The 15,280-nt window shown below is 35.4% G+C and overlaps 1 protein-coding gene across 2 annotated transcripts in view; it reads right to left on the bottom strand.

The window, feature by feature from the left end:
* Positions 1 to 14,837, bottom strand: part of SNAP23 (synaptosome associated protein 23) — a 55,069-nt gene extending 40,232 nt beyond the window's left edge. For both annotated transcript variants that reach the window (XM_051977171.1, XM_051977170.1), the window contains exon 1: positions 14,739 to 14,837. The gene's annotated coding sequence lies outside the window, so the exon portion shown is untranslated. The remainder of the gene's footprint in view (positions 1 to 14,738) is intronic.
* Between the last annotated feature and the right edge of the window lie 443 nt (positions 14,838 to 15,280).

Below are 15,280 nucleotides of genomic sequence, written 5' to 3'. Positions count from 1 at the left end.
TTTCTTTGAAAATATCTTAATTTATATTTTTAACTGAGCTTATTCTCTTCTACTTGTATAAAATTAGCAAGGCTATCCTGTGCACTTAATTTGTCCCTGATTAAGGGAACATTTTCTTATCATCAACAATAACTTAGAAGCAAAAGCCTAAATATTTTGTTGTCCTGGTATATAAAGAAAAGATAATGCAATTTGGTGTACAATCAAAAGCAAAGAGAAAATTTCTTAGCAACAAAAGGAGGTTATCCGGAGGTCAAATATAGCTGCTATTAGGGGGAAACAGAGCAGGAAACCAGCTTCCTCCTTTTAGGGGAATGTCACAAAAAATTTTAAATTAGACTACCTCTAAGTCCTCTTCAGAAAGAAAAGAAAAATGTCTGTAAACTAAGATAATAAGTTTGTATATAAACTTTAAAAATTTAGCCATCAGAATAAAGGTGTTACACTTTATCCAGCAAGGAATTAGGAAGGAAAAAAGAGAAAAAAGAATTGTAGAGAAGATTAAGATATAAAATGATTCTAAGCAAAGTAAACTCTAAGGATAAATAGAAATATTTATAGCTCTTTTTGAGCTGGCAAAAAATTGGAATCAGAAGAGGTACCTATCAATTGGGGAATGGATAAACAAATTATGATACACAAATGTGATGAAAACAATAAGAAATAATTTACGTATACACATACATCTTTCTTTTGGACATGAGCAATAGCAGAAATTTGCTTTATTAATTATAGGTGTTTGTAACAAGGATCTTATTTTTCTCTTAATGGGAGTCAGGAAAGAAAAACATTTTGCTAAATGAAAAAAATTAATTAAAATTTGTTTTAAAGAACAGAAATATTAACCATGGACTCCTTTAGCAAATTCCCTTATCAGAATGTTTTTAAATATATATATATACACATACATACATACTATATACATACTATATATATATACTATATACTATATATAGTATTACAAAGCCTATCAATAATACTGAAAAAAGTTTTTCAGGTTTTCTCCCATATAAGTTCACAAAGCCACTGAAAGACACTTATGAACCCTTCCTTACCCCTGCAGTAGAAGATAATTTGTTTATGTTCTTTTGAACACTTTTAAGATAACTTGAGTATAGTCTTAGGAATGCATCCCTCCAAAATCTATTAGCTGTTTTTATGATATCTCTATTCAGTACCTTAGTAATTAGTTTTTAACTTCATTTAATACAACCCTCCCAAATTCGAATTATCCCCCTTAGATTTAATTAGGGAATATTATCATAGATGCATTATAACTGTGTAAGCACAGTATGTGAACTAATGAGATAAACATTTTTTTAATTTATCTGCACAATTGTTTACCCAGAAATTTAAGATAGGTTTGGTTATCAATGATCTGTTGCTATTAATTAATACAAAAATACTTCTACATCATTGGCTTGGCATAGTGAATAGTGAGTCATCTTCAAAGACAAGAAGCTCTTGATACAAGTCCTAATTCTGACACATTCTGATGGCACATACTGGACAAATACCAACCTCTCAGTGATCTGGACAAGATTCTAATACTAGCAATTACAGAAAAGGGACCAAGCTACATTGCAGAATGAATTTCCTCACCTGAGCACTCCTTATGCCAATGTAATCAATGATCCAATACCTAACTCTATCCTTAGAATTCTGAAAGACTATTGTCCTAGGGACAATTAAGAAGAATAGAGAAAAAAATGGGTGCAGTTGAACACCTAACCTGAGTTTTATATATTCACTGAATTCAGGATGTATTCATCCCGTCAATTCTACAAAAGGGCTAGGAAAAGAAAATGACAATCTGACCAGGGGCAGAAATTTAATTAGCAATTCAACAGGGAAAGGATACTTTCAAACAAAAAAAGAAAGTAGTCATCCTGACCTCTAGAAGAAATTGATGTAATATAGATTGGCATAAGAAATGATGGTGGTAGCAGAGTTCAGAATAGGTTTTACAAAAAAAAGTTATTTCTCAAATTTTCAGTTTACTTTAAAAAAATAGTTTTTAGTATGCTTTCATATGTGTTAAAAGTACAGTTCATCTTACTGGAATTAGGACTGTTCTAGAAATCCAGAATATAATTGTAGAATATATTGCAGTCACTAAAAATACAGAGAGAATAAATAATGTTGAAGTGAAAGTCTAAGGACCTATTCTGTAAGTACCATTACTTTAGTTCATTAGGCACTGGTGATTTTGTCATTAGTACTCTCTTCCAAAGATACATACATACACACACACACACACACACACACACACACACACACACACACAGAGTTGAGTATATACATACTCAACCCCCCCACAACTGGGTAAATAATCTTGGGGAACTGAAATGACTGAAAGATTCTTCTTGTTACCAATGTGGTGATCCTTGCTTACCAAGATAGCCAGAAGGATGATCAGATGACAGTTACGCAATCCATCACTGGGACAAACAAGGCCTTTTTAGACTTAAAAAAATATTTTATTACCTAAGCATTCTCGAGTTAAAAGTCCATTCACAAAATGTCTTAACCATATCTACTTTAGCACTACTCTTTCTGATGTTTACCTCATTGTTCTTTGTGATGTGACCTCTAGAACTCTTAAAAGACTGTAAAAACTCTACCCAAATCATATATGAAGGAAAGCCCCTAGACAAAAAGAATTCGCAACTGCAGCTGATATTGATTCTCCCTCTGCTAAGATTTCACTTCACTTTTTTTTAACTGATGGAATATTCAATCAAAAAAAATAGGGACAAATAGTATATATGAAGTATGTGTCATAATTTTTTGGTTCAGAAAACAAGATCACTATATGTAAAAGCAAAACTAACAAAACCAATAATAAAATTCTAGAGAACAATTATGTGTTGTATGTGATATATACACACTAATTATGTCTTGTTTTAACAATCACAACATTGTACAATAGAAAGGTCGCTGGATTTGGAGTCAGAATCCTTGATTTTGAATCCCCATTTTGCCTCCTACTTTCTAAATGACTGAATAAATCACTTAACTTCTTTGGGTTCCTTAATTATAAAATTAAATCAGAGATGTCAGACAATGATGGCCCATCAGGGGGTCTAAATGAGATAAGAACATGGAAATACTTAACAAAATAAAAATATAGTCAAACCTCAAATGTTAATAAGATGTAGTGTGCTAAATTCATATGGATTTAGTCCATTTAGTAGTCCCAGTTTCTTTTTAGAGTTTGATACCAATGGACTAAGTCAGGATTTCTTAAACTTTTCCCATTCACATCCTCTTTGTGCCTGTGAAATTTTTATGTGATTTCAGGTATACAAATTAAATATTCACTGATAACAAATTATAATTTCGTGAAATCCTTCTCATGTCCACTTATGACCCACATTTTAAGAAATTGGATACTAGATGATAACCCTTCAGCTCTTTCCAGCTTCGGAGGTGATGCTATGAATGCCTCTCTTACCATATGTAATTTTCCACACAAAAGGAGTAAAGCAAAACCACAAAAAAACCCAATCAACAGTTACAAGTATTTCACATTTGTTCTTCCTCAAAAACTGCTGGTCCTAGAAAATTAAAAACCAACCCTAGCAACTAAAATATGATCATCATACTTCTTACCTTCTTAATGGGTGGGGCAGGAGAAAAAAAAACTGAACATGAAAATTTTTTAAATAAAGCAACTTTTCAAAAAATGACTACATAACAAAATTTTTCTGAAGGAACAGCTTGCATAACTCCAAATATAAACCTAAGATCAACACAGAAATGTGTTGAAACAATTAGATAGCACTATAGATAGAATGCTTAGCTTAGAGTCAGGAAGAATTAAGACCACATATGCTTTAGATAGTTACTAAATGTGTGTCTGAACAAATCACTTAGCCAGCTAGTCTACCTAAGCTTCCTCAAATGTAAAATAATAATAATAATAATGTAAAATGTAAGGGTCCTTTTATGAGTCAAGCCCAGTGCAAACAGGAGATTTGAGAGGCCTAGAAGTAACTTTTGTAACTAAGGACTGCCCCTGGATGGGATCCCAGCCATATTGAGATAGCTTCCTAACGGGAGACGGCTCCCTCTCTGATTGGCTGTGTGTGTGACTTCACAGACCATTTTAATACCCACCACAGGAGGAAGTCGCTCTCTTTATCCTGGGGTAGCTGAGTCATGTAGATGGATAGTCAAGAAAGGTAAGGAGCTTGATAGTGAACACGTGAGTCTCTCACAGACCAGGTATTCATTTGGGAGTTAACAGGCAGGGCATTATGTGAGAAAGTAAAATAAAGGCTTTACGTTTGCACATGGTTGTTCTTGAGCATGCTATCGGTTATTAAACTACGATTTGTGGTGTTCTCTTCTTTTGTATAATATGATGATTCTCTGGGAGCAGGTTTCTTGGGGAGGTTTCTGGAGGCAGCCTTCATTTCAATTCAGATTAAAAATCACCTCAAATACAGCTAGGAGTTAAAATGCAATCTTTTATTGTCTCTTCCAAAATAGCCCGATTAAAAGACCCCAGTTTTTGGAATAAGAACGCATTATTTGACAAAAATTGCTGGGAAAATTGGAAATTAGTATGGCAGAAACTAGGCATTGACCCACACTTAACACCGTACACCAAGATTAAGGTCAAAATGGGTTCATGACCTAGGCATAAAGAATGAGATTATAAATAAATTGGAAGAGCATAGGATAGTTTACCTCTCAGACCTGTGGAAGAGGGAGGAATTTATGACCAAAGAAGTACTAGAGATCACTATTGACCACAAAATAGAAAATTTTGATTATAACAAATTGAAAGGTTTTTGTACAAACAAAACTAATGCAGACAAGATTAAAAGGAAAACAATAAACTGGGAAAACATTTTTACAGTAAAAGGTTCTGATAAAGGCCTCATTTCCAAAATATATAGAGAATTGATTCTAATTTATAAGAAATCAAATCATTCTCCAATTGATAAATGGTCAAAGGATATGAACAGACAATTCTCAGACGAAGAAATTGAAACTATTTATAGACATATGAAAATATGCTCCAAATCATTATTAATCAGAGAAATGCAAATTAAGACAACTCTGAGATACCACTACACACTTGTCAGATTGGCTAGAGTGACAGGGAAAGATAATGGGGAATGTTGGAGGGGATGTGGGAAAACAGGGACACTGATACATTGTTGGTGGAATTGTGAACGAATCCAGCCATTCTGGAGAGCAATTTGGAACTATGCTCAAAAAGTTATCAAACTGTGCATACCCTTTGATCCAGCAGTGTTACTACTGGGCTTATAACCCAAAGAGATACTACAGAAGAGAAAGGGACCTGTATGTGCCAAAATGTTTGTAGCAGCCCTGTTTGTAGTGGCTAGAAGCTGGAAAATGAATGGATGCCCGTCAATTGGAGAATGGTTGAGTAAATTGTGGTATATGAACGTTATGGAATATTATTGTTCTGTAAGAAATGACCAGCGGGATGAATACAGAGAGGATTGGTGAGACTTACATGAACTGATGCTAAGTGAAATGAGCAGAACCAGGAGATCATTATGTACCTCAACAACGATCCTTATGAAGATGTATTCTGATGGAAGTGGATCTCTTCGATAAAGAGAGCTAACTCACTTTCAATTGATCAAGGATGGACAGAAGCAGCTACACCCAAAAAAAGAACACTGGGAAATGAATATAAACTGCTTGCATTTTTGGTTTTCTTCCCGGGTTATTTATACCTTCTGAATCCAATTCTCCCTGTGCAACAAGAGAACTGTTCGATTCTGCACACATATATTGTATCTAGGCTATACTGTAACCTATTCAACATGTAAAGGACTGCTTGCCATCTAGGGGAAGGGGTGGAGGGAGGGAGGGGAAAAATCGGAACAGAAGTGAGTGCAAGGGATAATGCTGTAAAAAATTACCCTGGCATGGGTTCTGTCAATTATTTTTAAAAATAAAATAATAATAATAAAAAACAAAAACAAAAATAACTGACAAAACCAAATGGGAAATTCATTGCAAGATAAATATTTATAGGCATAGGAAATAATTATCATTCTAAATTTTCTTCTTAATTACTTATACAGAAATGGTAAACAGTGCTGAGCACATCTGCATATGTCTTATTTGCATGTTATTTATCATTTTCAGTTAAAATGGATGTTTAATAAACTTAAAAAAAAAAATAGCCCGGTTAGTTTTCTTAGAGGCCTAGCTCTCTGTTTGGTTCCAAGAGCTCTTGCAGCTTGTCCTTTGTCACCTCCAGTTCCTCTGAATCTTGGTTGTCCTCCTTCGTTCTGCCCAACTGCAGTCTCTAGCTTGTCAATCTCCCGAACTGACTCACTTCACTAACTCAGCTCCTTTTAAACTCTTTTAGAGGTGTAAACTCAAAGGTTGACTCCTCCTCCAAGAGTGGGATTATGGGAGGTGTGAATTCACAAAGTTATAAAGTTAACTTTGTGAATCTCCTTTACTTGTGAACTCCAATGTGTGAGCTCTAATGTGTAAACTCTCTTAAAGGTGTGAGCTCTAATGTGTGACCTTTAATGTGTAAACTCTTAAAGGTGTAAGCATTGTTTCTATCAACTCCATTGAGTTATCACTAGGATTCTAACAATTCAAGAAATCATAGCCAGAGACCTCTGAAGGCCTCCGAGGAGGTGAGTTGGGTTAAAGTTAGTTGACACTGCAAAAGTCAGTAGCCAGAGGATTCTCTGACACCCTGGGAATTAGGAGAGACTGGCAATGTGAAATATTGAGTAACGCTAGGGCATTTGCAAATGAAGTGACTGCTCAGGGTTAAGTAATAAACAATATTTTACAGTAAAATAGCACCTACATCCCAAGGTTCTTGTGAGGATCAAATGAAATATCTGTGAAGTGATTAAAACAGTTCCTGGCACATATTAGATGCTTAAAAATGTTTGTTCCTTTTCTCTTCCCCCTTATTTTAAGAGGTATAAACTTATTCATACACAGACAAGTAATAGGTTTCTGAATATTAAAAGTAATGTGTTGGAAAGGCACAGTAACTAATAACATGAGACATGGACATCAAAGGTAAAGATTAAGGTATATTAGTTGAAAGAAGATAAGAATAGGAAAAATATTAAAATTGTAGCTTTTCCTATGCCATTTCAGATACAAATTCTCTATTTTTTTTTAACAGAATGAACACAAATTTTGAATTGAAAGGCATTATAGATCAAGTACTTAATACCTCTATTATGTACTTATACTTAAATAAATATCACTTTGTGTGGATGTGACACATCCAGAATGCTGGTCTGTAGCAATGAAACTGGAATTGTGTGTCAATAGAAAGTCTACATTTTTAAATAACAGAAATATTCTGAGTTCATAACAAGAAGAGATGTGTAAAAATGTCAATTTTAAAAAGACATTTTAGTGATTATTAATAATAGGATACAAGAGGAAGCCAATTCTAACTTAGATCACAATGAAAATACTTTTATTTTTTTAAAAATAACTTTTTATTTATAGAACTCATGCCAGGGTAATTTTTTTTTACAGCATTATCCCTTGCATTCACTTCTGTTCCGATTTTTCCCCTCCCTCCCTGCACCCCCTCCCCCAGATGGCAAGCAGTCCTTTACATGTTGAATAGGTTACAGTATATCCTAGATACAATATGTGTGCAGAACTGAACAGTTTTCTTGTTGCACAGGGAGAATTGAATTCAGAAGGTATAAATAACCAAGGAAGAAAAACAAAAATGCAAGCAGTTTATATTCATTTCCCAGTGTTCTTTCTTTGGGTGTAGCTGCTTCTGTCCATCTTTGATCTGAATTAACTCTCTTTATTGAAGAGATCCACTTCCATCAGAATATATCCTCAAACAGTATCGTTGTTGAGGTATATAATGATCTCCTGGTTCTGCTCCTTTCACTTAGCATCAGTTCATGTAAGTCTCGCCAGTCCTCTCTGTATTCATCCTGCTGGTCATTCCTTACAGAACAATAATATTCCATAACATTCATATACCACAATTTACTCAACCACTCTCCAATTGATGGGCATCTTTTCATTTTCCAGCTTCTAGCCACTACAAACAGGGCTGCCACAAACATTTTGGCACATACAGGTCCCTTTCCTTTCTTTAGTATCTCTTTGGGATATAAGCCCAGTAGAAACACTGCTGTATCAAAGGGTATGCAGAGTTTGATAACTTTTTGAGCATAATTCCTAATTGCTCTCCAGAATGGCTGATGAAAATACTTTTAAAAAGATCATCAGCATGTCTAAAAACACCAAACCAAGCCATACAGTTTTAAATTATTATATTCAAAATTTACATTATTAATTTATTAATAACATGTGTTACACCACCTCAGTTGATAATGATCAATATTGGCCATGAAGAAGATTTACAAATTAAAAAACACATATTCATTCCCACTCCAGAATAGAATGTTGTTAAGGACCATGCCTAAGTGAAAGGACAGGTTAATTCTCCAAGAGAGCCTTCACAGCTGTGGATCATAACATCTGAAGGAGCTGCAAAGCAGCTTTTACTAATGCACATGTTCCTTGCGGGCTGGGAATAAAATAAATTGAAGGCAGAGGGAAGAGGAGAGAGGTCAGACAAGGCAACTGCCTCTAAGTGGAGAGGTCAGAGAACAGCAACTGCCTCTTAGTCTCCTTGTATCACCAACATCATCCTCTCACATAAAGAGATCCATTCTACAAGTCTGAATTAGATCTCCAGCAACCACTGGAAGGTGGCTCCCGTATCACAACAGAATGTGAAAACTTAAAAACCAAATAAAATTCAAAAGGAATTATTTTAAATTGTTTTTTTTTTAATTCAAAAAAAATTTCAAAAAATTTTTAAATTAGTTATAATCTACATAATACTCATTTTACATTCCTTCACTATCAAGGCAAATTTCTTCATATCCTGGACTTCTTAGCTAATCACAGTAGAAGCAGGTGCCAAAACACTCATCCATCACTGGATGACTATTAACCTTTAGCAATAATGATGATGATAGACATTTATTCAGTACTTTAAGGCTTTCAAAGTGTTTTACACACAAGAAACAAGTTCTCATTTGATCCTCAAAACAATTTAACATAGGCGCTATTACTACTAATAGATAGAAAATATCGTGTACCCCATGCGCTAATATTTTGTTCTTAGTGTCTTTTTTCCCCACTCTTTCCCCTTAGCAATCTCTCACATAGAAAAATCTTTCAAATTTATAATTCCAGCTTTAACCTATTTCCTGAGCTGTAGATCTGCAATTCCAACTGCCCAAAAACATTTTTACCCAGATCTCCCTCCAGTAGCTTAAACTGATCACATTCAGACCTCAGTTATCTTTCTCTTACAGACTCTTCTATTTCTGGCAGCCATACAATAATCCTTCTAACAACTATATTCAGTAATTTGGGGTTATTTTTGACTCCTTTCTCTTCCATTTCTCATATCCAATGAGCTATCAAGTCATAGAATCATAGATTTTGAACTGCAAGTGATCTCACAGATCATATTTTAAAATTGAGGAAACTGAATCCAGAAGAGCAAGTAATGGGCTTAACATCATAGTGGTGGTACAAGTACAAGAATGTGAATCCTGATCTGACTTTAGTTCTCGGTTGTTCCACAAAGGAGGCAAGGTTAAGAAGGGAGAAAAGCAGAGATAAGCTGAAAGCTTCAATTGTAGGTCTTATGAGAGACTGTATGTTATCTAAGGACCAAGGTGGCTAAGTTTAGAGAAGCTCACTGTAAGAAAATTCACAAGATAACAAATACTTCAACCACACACACTCTAAAAGTCTTTTAATATGACAAAAAAGTGGTACAGCAGAGGGAAGGAAGACACAAAGAGGCTATTTCAATATTTAATAATGTATTAAAAAAATTTATCTTAAGAATACTAAAAATCATGGCAACCTTGGCTTAAAAAGTTTCATATTGAGGCTTATTAGGTGGCAAATATTTTCCTTCATATAAAACATTTTTCTAATTCAACTTAACAAAAACATTCTTTTTTTTTAACATGTTAAAGTATATCTTAAATATAATATATGTGTACATGTTTATACAGTTTTCTTGTTGCACAAGAAAAATCAGATTTAGAAAGGTAAAAATAACCTGGGAAGAAAAACAAAAATGCAAGAAGTCCACATTCATTTCCCAGTATTCTTTCCCTGGGTGTAGCTGGTTCTGTTCATCACTAATCAATTGGAACTAATTTGGATCTTCTCATTGCCAAAGACAGCCACTTTCATCAGAATTCTCATATAGTATTGCTGTTGAAGTGTATAATGATCTCCTGGTTCTGCTCATTTCACTTAGCATCAGTTCATTTAAGTCTCTCCAAGCCTATCTGTATTCATCCTGCTGGTCATTTCTTACAGAACAATAATATTCCATAACATTTATATACCATAATTTACTCAGCCATTCTCCAATTGATGGGCATCCATTCAATTTCCAGTTTCTAGCCACTACAAAAAGGGAAGCCACAAACATTTTTGCATATACAGGTCCCTTTCCCTTCTATAATATCGCTTTGGGATTTAATCCCTATAGAAACACTGCTGGATCAAAGAGTATGCACAGTTCGATAACTTTTTGAGCATAGTTCCAAACTCCTCTCCAGAATGGTTGGATCTGTTCACAACTCCACCAACAATGTATCAGTGTCCCAGTTTTCCCACATCCCCTCCAACAATTGTCATTGTCTTTTCCTGTCATCTTAGCCAATCTGATAGGTATGTGGTAGTATCTCAGATACCACTTAATTTGCATTTCTCTGGTCAACAGGGATTTGGAGTATGCTTTCATATGTGTAGAAATAGTTTCAATTTATCATCTGAAAACTGTCTGTTCATATACTCTGACCATTTATCAATTGGCAAATGACTTGATTTCTTATTAGTCAATTCTCTATATATTTTGGAAATAAGGCCTTTATCAGAACCTTTAATTGTAAAAATGTTTTCCCAGTTTATTGTTTCCCTTCTAATCTTTCTGCATTAGTTTTAACAAAAACATTCTTAAAAACGATACAGAATTTTCAGTAGGATAAGGTTATATATTTTTAAAAATCAATCCAAGTTAAAATGATATAAATTAACTGTCAAAAGAATTTCTGTCCTAATGTTTCAAGAGTAGCAATGTAACTTGAACTGAATCTACAAAGTGAGAAAAGGCTGAAAGAGAACTGAAAAGATGATAAATGTTCTTCGTTAGCCACACAGTACCTTTTCTCTTCCATCCTTATTTAAAAAAAAAAAAAAAAACTCACACAGCAAAAAGAACAAATAAAGAATGATGGCCAGTGACTACTAGTTTTACAAATTAGGTGATTTAACTATTCTAACCTCAACACAGATTATATGTCAGCCCTTTTAGTCAACTCTTCTCAAAGTTTACAGTTGAAGCAAAATATGATTCAGTAGTATTTCATATAAATTTTGCACTTAGAAAAATTGGGACTGACCTCAGATCTGTTAACTGTCAGTAATATAAAAAACATATGTGGTCACTTGTAGCTAGTATTTTATCTTTTACAATGCATTTTCCTCACAATAAACCTGGGAAGCAAATGAGAATAATATTTGTAGTATTTTACAGATAAGGAAACAGTTTCATAAAAGAACTGACCAAGTTCACATAACTGGAAAATGTTTTCTACTGCAAAAGTTTCATAAATTTAACAACCAAAAAAAGCTTTTTACTTTATTTCTGAAGAAAATGTTTAAAATGTTGGAGGAGATGTAGGAAAACTGATTTGCTAATGCACTGTTGAAATCTCCAACTATTCTGGAGAGCAATTTGGAGCACTGCTCAAGCATACCCAGCAATAATAAGCTGTGATGTGAGGTGCATAGGACTATTTGACCCTATATTAAATGGTTCCATACACTATTACATCCAGCAGTACTCACTATTCACTATTGGGTCTATATACAAAGAGATCATAAAAGGAGGGAAAAGACCCAAATGCAAAAATGTTTGTAACAATTTGTTTTGTAGTGGCAAGAAACAGGAAATTGAATGGCCACCAATTGGAAAATGGCTGAATAAGTTATGGTATATGAATGTTATAGAATATTATTGTTCTATAAGAAATGATCAGCAGAATGAATGATTTCTGAAAGACCTGTAGAGACTTACATGAACTGATGTCGAGTAAAGTGAGCAAAATCAAGAAAACATTGTACAAAGTAATAGCAAGCTTATGTGATGATCAACTGTGATGAATTTGGCTCTTCTCAGCAATACAGTGATCCAAAACAATTCCAATAGACTTGGGACGGAAAATGACTGGCATACAGGGAGACAATTATGGAGACTGAATGTGGATCAATGCTTAGTTTTTCACCTTTTTGTTTGGTTTGCTGCTTCTTTCTTGTGGTTTTTCCCCTATTCTGATTTTTCTTTCAAAATATAACAAACATGGAAATACATAAGGATTGCACATATTTAACCTAGGTAGATATATAAATGTCAACATTTTTAAAAATTAACTTTATGATGGCAATTTTTTTGATGCATGTCATATGATAGCAATTATACAAGTAACAGCCTTCTTAAAGTATATAGAAAATAATTTAATCTTTATAAGTCAGGATCAAAATTATAAATAATTATTGTACTCAGCAATAATAAGCTGTGATGTCCTTCGTATCAATGAGGTGCATAGGGCTATTTGACCCTATATTAAATGCTCCCATATACTATTACATGCTTTATCTTGCATGTTCCAAAATAGTTTTCCTTTCAATGCTGGCCTCTAGGAGTAAAATCCATCTTTTCCCCTCTAATATGGGAAACCAAATAGCAATGCATTAAAACTGTACCAAATAGACTAGCTATTTTTGCTGTCGTTATTTCCTTTGAAAGAAGACATGAGGGGCAGCTAGGTGGCCCAGGGGATAGAGCACCAGCCCTGAAGTCAGGAGGACCCGAGTTCAAGTCTGACCTCAGACATTTAACACTTCCTAGCTGTGTGACTCTGGGCAAGTCACTTAACCCCAATTGCCTCAGCAAAGAAAAAAAGACATGATTTGTAAAGGAAGCAAATTTGAGTACATGGATTTTATCATATCATATTGGCTGCACAAGCCTTTTTCTCCCCTTCTGACTTCCTATCTATGCTCTAAATAAGAGAGATATTTCTGTACTTAAGATAACTGAAACAAAAACAAAAGTACTAATATGCTGTAATAACAGTTATCTACAAAAAGAGGAAAGTTCCACAAACATTTACATAAAGTCACACATTGGAGTCAGAGAAGAAGTAGACTGATGGTATAATATTATCAGGAAAGTAATATAGCAAAAGTCACTTTGAATCCCAAAGTACACTTACAACAATGACAAACATGAACCAGCAAATGATCACATACTATAAACTCCCTAAAAAGAACTACTAGGTCTCAAAAATACATAAACTACAGGGTAGTAATTTATATGACCACTTTAATTATGCTCCCGTGGTTGGAAAAAGGGCAGCTACATCTATGATTTTATATAAATTAGAATTTATAAAGCCCATGTAATCAAAAATTTGGCATTGGTAGTAACAGGATTAGAGAAAATTGTAAATAACATATAAAATTATAAAACATATTGGTAATACTGAGACAACTATGGATAACAATACCCAGATTTTAAAATCACCAGGCATTTTCTAGTCCGGACCATAATTGGTACATCGCATTTTAACATGTAATTTGACAGTAACTCTATTATATTGGATGAGCCGCATCACAGACACTAAAAGCCAGCTTTCAAGAACATGAAGACTACATAGAATGGTGTCTGTTAATACTTCCAATACCTTATTTCAAAGAAGTTCAAAGTGCATTCATCACATGGGTTGAATTGTAACTACCTACTGTACTTCAACTTCCCCTCTGCCAGCCATTAATTACATCTTGATGAGATTACAAGCAGAAGGAAAATGACTACTTCTCAACAGACCAACCTGTGTTTTCCTTCAACTTTCTCTGTGAATCATTCTTTCCTTTCCAACTTGCATAGTTAACTAATGGCCATGGCGGGAAGGGTCGAGGAGCAAGAAGAGGGAAGGGGAGCTTTAAACATCCCTCCAAAACTTCATCCACTTGAGGGACTTTTCCCCATCTCCCCCATTCCTGAAGCTACCTCATCCTCTCTTTGTATGGCAGCATCAAAGCTACCAGTCTCCTAAGGAAAATTCTCCGGCTTCCTCCGACACACCCTTAAGCTGAACAAGAGTGGTTCAAACTCGGGGCTCTGAAAGTCGGTGAATCTTCACACTAAGTGTGCGTACACACCGACCAAGATACACACCCTTGGGGTGTGTGTACACTATTGTCATGAAGTGTACCCTAACCCTATATAAGTGTATACATACCCATACACACACACCCCTCCTCCCGAGAAGAGAATAAGAATAGTTAACTTGATTCCCTTCCGCTCAGGGGAGGGGGGGTGGAGGGGTTCGCACGGCTCCCACCCTCCTCCCAGGTCAGGGACCCCGAAGACGGACGGACTCTTCCCCCTCTCCCTTCAATTCCCGGTCCCTTTCCCGCCCCCCTTCACCTTCTCCCCCTCCCCCTCGTCCCAGCGCCCGAGCCTCTTCCCCGTCATTTTTCTTCTCTCATTATTCGCCTCTCCACCATTTTTTTTAAGTCACGCGAAGTTTCTCCTCTTCCAGAATCTGCTCCAGCAGTTCCCCAGGTCCCGTCTCCAGGACCCAGACCCTGGGGTCTCTACTCACCAGAGAACTTCGCCCTTCCCCTTCCAATCCTCTTCAAACCGGACTTGGTCAAAGATAAGATTCTGGGCTGCGTCCCCCTGACGCATGCGTACTCAGAACCCTCCACATTTCCCCCTTTACCCCGCCCCCATCAGGCGCCTGCGTACTTCCCCAACTCCAGCCCCACCTACCAGGGCACGCCCCTGGAGCTACTGCCAATCAGCGTACAGGAGAGGGAGGTTTAAATCTTCCACCCAGAAAAAGAACTGCTACCCAATCTAGTACATCAGTTACTCATGAGTTGTTTTTGAAGGAGTCGGATGCTGCATGTAAAATTCTTTTTCTAGTGTTACTATAGTTCTATTTCTTTTTTTCCCAGTCTTTTCTCTATATCCCACCAAATATAGGTGCAACTGATCTAAAAACAACACAATTCAACAAAGTATTTATTTGGCAAGTCACATATTGTACTAAGGATACTAAGATAAAACAAGAACAACCCAATTCTTGTCTCTTTAGGAAATGATATTGCAGCTTGTGCACAGAATTGTAAAATGGGATGA

Source organism: Antechinus flavipes, chromosome 2 (genome assembly GCF_016432865.1).
Source record: "Antechinus flavipes isolate AdamAnt ecotype Samford, QLD, Australia chromosome 2, AdamAnt_v2, whole genome shotgun sequence".
Taxonomy (NCBI): Eukaryota; Metazoa; Chordata; class Mammalia; order Dasyuromorphia; family Dasyuridae; genus Antechinus; species Antechinus flavipes.
The sequence above is the reverse complement of the archived record's forward strand: the minus strand, read 5'-3'. Positions and strand labels throughout refer to the sequence as shown.